The sequence below is a fragment of the Phalaenopsis equestris genome, unplaced genomic scaffold (genome assembly GCF_001263595.1).
Source record: "Phalaenopsis equestris unplaced genomic scaffold, ASM126359v1 Scaffold001304, whole genome shotgun sequence".
In the NCBI taxonomy this organism is placed as follows: domain Eukaryota; kingdom Viridiplantae; phylum Streptophyta; class Magnoliopsida; order Asparagales; family Orchidaceae; genus Phalaenopsis; species Phalaenopsis equestris.
Window position 1 is genome coordinate 180,755 of NW_018165743.1, and position 6,226 is coordinate 186,980.

Here is a 6,226-nt window from a genome sequence, read left to right on the forward strand (position 1 = left end):
TGATCGAGCCTCACCCTCAATTCTTGTGTTCATCCTTCGGGATAGATACAGGGTTTGAGGTAAAGCGCTCTTTCATCTAAACTATGAAAATTATGAGGTCAGTTTGACTTCATCTTTTTCAAAACTAAATTTTTTTTAAAAAAAAACGTCCTTCCGAAGCGGGCAACGGGATTTCAAATTCCGATGACCGACAGCTTCTTACGGGCAAACCCCACACCAAAAATAGTGCCGACATCCTTGCATCACTCTGGCCAAGCCAATCCAAGAGGAGGTTCAAAAGCTACCAAAGGCCAGATACATATGTGAGGTCAAATATCTGACTTGGCTATCTAGTGTGGTCATGATCCAGAAGTCATATGACAAGTAGGGATGTGCATGCACTTCATCAACCTGAACACCGCCTGCCCAAAGAACAACTACCCCGTGCCTTGAATTTATGCACTCGTAGAAGCAGTGGTTGTCCATTCTATGATGAGCTTCCTGGACACATTCTTTAACTAACTTCAAATCAAAATGCATCTGTCCGATGTAGAGAAAATTGTATTCATCACTAGTGAGGGTGTGTATTGTTATAATGTAATGTACTTTGGGCTAAAAAACTATTAGCACTTGATACTAACAAATGATGGATGTAATACTTTGAAAACAAAAAATGAAAAAAATATTGAGATCTATATGGATGATGTGCTTGTGAAAAGCAAAACACCTGAAAAACATATCAAAAATCTTAAAAAAAATTTGAAACACTTAGAAAATTTGTATGATGATGAACTCACTCAAATGCACCTTCGGGCCATCCATGGACTACCTCTCTCTTTCACACACACTCTCTCAACTCACTTTCTCACCTTCTCTTTCTTCCCTCTCCCTCTCTTGCTCTCTCACCTACTCCCTCAACCTACCTACCTCTCTCTCTCTCTCTCTCTCTCTCTCTCTCTCCTTCTCTATCTCCCAATCTCTCTACCTCCCACTCCCACTCTCCCTTACACACACTCTCTCATTTTCTCCCATTGTCCCTCTCTCTACCCTATCTATATTCTCTCCCTGCTCTCTCTCTCTCTCTCTCTCAGTAAAGTATAAAACCAATCTAAAAGAGGTGTAGGTGCTGATCGACATGTTATCCTCCTGATAAACCACAAGAGGTGTAGGTGCTCATTGACATGTTGTCCTCCTAATACAAGATACGCCTAAAATATAGAATATTTTTAGAAACATTTTTATACCTATTTTTGAGATATTGCGCTTTAATGGAAGGTATTTTTATATTTTTCTTTCAGGTATAAGTAAAAAGATGAAAAATGCTTAAAAGAGTGAAAAATAATCAAATTTGGAGCAAATATGTGAAAAATATGCAAAAGTGTTTTGGCGCCTAAGTGCCAGATCCGGCGCTTATGCACCGGGTAAACAGAGAAGACCGTGCCTAAGCGCCAGAGGCCTCGCGCTTAAGCGCCAGTGTCTGTTTTTGGATGGGTAAATTAAATTTTTTTAAATTCAATTTTTTAGAATTTTGAAGAGGTTTTTGAGGCACCTATTAGCTTAATAGGTGGTTACAACCAACATGGAAAAAAGTTATTGCGAAAGGATGCATCTCTTGGGGAAAAAGTTTGTTAGCAAATAAGAAAATGAATGTCACCATATTAAGACATTAGGAAGGGGAATTATAAAAGAAAGAAGATTGGGACTTTCAAAGAAGTCCTAAAAGTACTGGAAAAGTTTTGAAAGTTCAAAAATTAGGGAGTTAGTTGGAGAGATTTTCAGGCATCACATATTTATCCTTTTTTTATTTTTAGTTTTATATTGAGAGTGTTGTAACAGAAAAGAGATTCAAAGGAACTTCAAGTATTTGGTGGAGGACTTAAAATAAGTTTTTATCTTTTGTTTTAGACTACTTTCGATTTTAATTGAGACTTGTTGTTGGTTTGACAATGATTTCTACTTTTAAACTAAAGTGTGGTTTTATTTTTTCCATGAATTTTGAGTAGTTCTCTTTATCTTTCTTCTTAAAATGATAAGTAAGTAAGTGTTGGATTGAGTTGTGGAGAGTATTGATCTTTAATGTTGGAAGAAGTTGTGATGATTTAAATCCATGTACTTCATTTACTTCTTGATTTGGCCAATCCAGATGTTAAAATTTATTCTGAGAACATGTAAGAACTAGGATGATATTGTCTCAGTCAATAATTGGAAAGAATCGCATATCGTTGTATGAATGAGAATTTAGTTCATATGATTGAGTGCAAATAAATAGGGAAATATTCATTGAAGAGCGTAGACTTAGAGGAATTTAAAGTGACAGGTTAAAGCCCCCAACTTCGTTTTATTGTTTTAGGTTCTGATACGAGATGTTAATTTCAAGGTGGAGGGAATTGAGGGAACTCTAGAGTGAGAGCTAGTATCTTCCCTGCCTAGCTGGTCTTCAGAACTATTCAAACTTTAAACTAGCCAATGTTCTTTATAGCATCTCTAGTAAGGGTAAAGATTATTATTACTTCTATTTGGCACAACACAATATGCATACATCCACAATAGAATTCCTATACTTATTACTGATTCATGATAAAGAGAAAGATATTTTCATATTTAGTGCTTTTCTTCTACAAAAACTCAAGTTATCTTTTTAAGTTTGTACTATTTTTGTTAAATAAAATATTAAAATTACCAATATTTAAATTTTAAATTCCTACAAAAATCATTTTTAGTTTAAGTAATTATATTTTTAAAAATAAAAAAACTTTCTAAAAATTGCATATGCATAATCTTCCCTGCGGGTTCGATATTCAAGTCTTAATCAAAAAGTCCTATATTACTTGATAACGACAAGTATACTTGCGTAGTATCCCAATATAAATATCTATTAAATTAAGAGTTAAACTCTTATTTTTCTTCAGGATCAAGTTTTTGATTTTGTTGCGAAATAAGGAAATATAAGTGAAAAGTATAATCAGAACTATTGTTATACTGTTGCCTATTGTTATACTCTATTGTTATACTGTTGCATATAAGCAGTTTCAGGATCAAGTTTTCTGGCCCGTTGCCGGGGAAGTGAAGTGAAAATTGTAAAGAATCCATTGATTTAAAAGCAAATTTCTATTTTTAGAAAGTCTTATTTAAAATTTAAGTTATTGTATTTTATTTTGTGTGTGTTTAGTTTTATTTTATTTTATGTTAGTGTATGCGTAGTTCAGGTTCTGAAGGACTCGTACTCTACGATTCTGAATTAGACAGAACTGTTAGAAAAATCAGAAAAACCAAAAAAAATTAAAAATCTTGAAAATTCCAAAAAAAATTTCCAAAAAGGCAAACCAAAATAATCAAAATACTGAAATTCATCAAGTGTTTAGACCCTTAAGAGATTATGCCAACCCTACTGTACATGAACTTCACCTTAAGAGATTAAGAGATTATGCCAACCCTACTGTACATGAACTTCACTGTAGTAGCTTATTCATTTGATTTTAAACTTGCTATTATCCAAATGGTATCAAATAATTAGTTTGGGGGATCACTAACTGAAGATCCAAATTTACATCTTACCAATTTTCTAAAATTATGCGCTACATTTAAATACGATGGTGTATCAGATGATGCCATAAGACTTAAGTTATTTCTTTTCTCACTGAGGGATAAAGCTAAGATGTAGTTGAATTCATTAGCACCTGGATCAATCAAAACTTAGGGTGATTTAGCACAAAAATTTCTTGCTAAATATTTTCCACCCTAAGAAACTGTGAAGCTTAGAAATGATATTACATCTTTTAATCAGTTTGAAGGAGAATCTATTTATGAAGCATGTGAATGATTTAAAGAACTCTTAAGAAAGTGTCCACACCATGCTATACCTGAGTGACTAATAATTTAAACTTTTTATAATGAATTAGTTTGATCTCTCAAATCAATTATCAATGCCGCTGCTGGTGGTTCATTGATGTCAAAACAATTTCATGACGACTATGCTTTAATTGAAGAAACGACTAACAATAATTTTTAATGGCCTTATGAGAAGGTGAATCATAAGAAAGTAACCAATATTCATGAAACTGATGCATTTACTATGTTAGCAAATCAAGTTGCTGCAATTTGAAGGAAGTTTGACCAATTTGGAATGAATTTTTCTCAACCAATTTCCATGATTGAAGAGAATTTATTAGACTAAATGGTAGATTCTCAAGCATCATTAGAAACTTTGAATGTCATAAGTAACAAGCAGAATAACCCGTATTCAAATTATTATAACCCAGGTTGGAAAAACCATCCCAACTTTAACTGGAATAATAATTCTGGTGATAATAATCAACAATGGGGGAACGACCAAGTAAAACCATTCGAAAACTGGAACAATCAAGGGAATAATAATTTTAAATCTACTTATCCTCCAGGTTTCAAAAATAATGCACAATTTAAGGAGAAGAAGTTGTCTATAGAAGAAGTGTTGTTACAAATGAGAAATCAATTACAAAGTAGAAATCAATTATAAAGTATGAGAAATCAATTACAAAGTCAATGAGCTATAATTAGAAATATTAAGAAACAACTCGGGAAAATATCAAATTCATTAAATAATAGATCCCAAGGAACACTTCCTAGTAATACTGAATCAAATCCAAAAGACCAGAATAAAGAGCAAGTGAAAGATGTTCAACTTAGAAGAGGAAGAGAGTTGGAAGGTAGGGTTCAAAAAGAAATTGAAGTTAAGAGAGAAGAAATTGAAGAATCAAAAGAGGATGCTCCAAAAGATTCAGAAAGACATATTTCTCCACTAAAAATTGATTTGGAAAAACCACCATCTCCATTTCCTTAGAGACTTCGCCAACAGAAGTTGGATAAGCAATTTTCAGAATTTCTTGAAATATTTAAGAAGCATACAATTAATATTCCATTTGCTGAAGCCTTAGAAAAAATGCTAAGATATGTAATGTTTATGAAGGATATTCTCAACAGGAAAAGGAAGCTTGAAGATAATGAGACTGTTGCACTTAGTGAGGAGTGCAGTGCTATAATTCAAATAAAGCTTCATGAAAAACTTAAAGATCCTGGTAGCTTTACAATTCCATGTGCAATAGGAGATAGATTTTATGGGAAAGCTTTATGTGATTTAGGTGCAAGCATAAGCTTATGCCATTATCAATATTCAAAAGATTGGGATTATGAAAAATAACCCCTACTATTGTAACTCTGTAGCTAGCAGATAGTTTGATAACATACCCTAAAAGAGTTATAGAAGATGTCCTAGTGAAAGTGGATCAATTTATCTTTCGTGTTGATTTCATTGTGCTAGATATGGAGGAAGATAAAGTGATACCTATTATTTTGGGGAGACCTTTCCTAGCCACAAGAAGAGCAATGATATATGCGTAGAAAGGGGAATTAATAATGCGCGTCAATGATCAAATTGTTACTTTTAATATTTCAAGATAAATGAAATATTTGGCAAAAGGTAAAGATGATGAATGTTATAGGATCAATGTTATAAGATATCTAAGTGAATGTCATTTCAAAATAACTTATGAAAAAAAATATGAAGAAAAAGATTTGGAACACAAGCAAGAAGAGGAATTAGATCGATGTGAAGAACTTTTTAAGGAAGATTCAAACTATGTTCAAGAAAGTTTTGAAATTTGGGACACGATAGACAAATTTAAATCATTTTGTCCATCAATTGAAAAACCTCCAGAACTTGAGTTGAAGTTACTTCCTGAATATTTAAAATATGCCTTTTTAGGAGATTCCTCTACTTTACCAGTTGTATTTCCTAAAAATTAACGATGGAAGAAGAAGAAAGGTTGATAAAAATTTTGAAAAATTTTAAGAAAGCCTTTGGATGGACAATTGCTGATATTAAAGAAATCAGTCCTTCAATTTGTATGCATAGAATTCATATGGAAGAGAACTGCAAACCTAGAGCTAATCCTCAAAGGAGTCTAAATCCTATATTGAAAGAAGTTGTTAAAAATGAAATTTTAAAGAGGTTAGATGTTGGAATTATCTACCATATTTCAGATAGTGCATGGGTTAGTCCAATTCATTACGTTCCTAAGAAAGGAGGAGTAACTGTAAGGCTAAGAAAGGAGGAGTAACTGTAACTGTGAATGAACATAATGAATTAAACCTACTAGATAAGTTACAGGGTAGAGAATATGCATTGATTATAAAAAATTAAATCTTACCACTAGGAAAGATCATTTTCCATTACCCTGTCTAGATCAAATGCTGGATAGGCTTGTTGGGC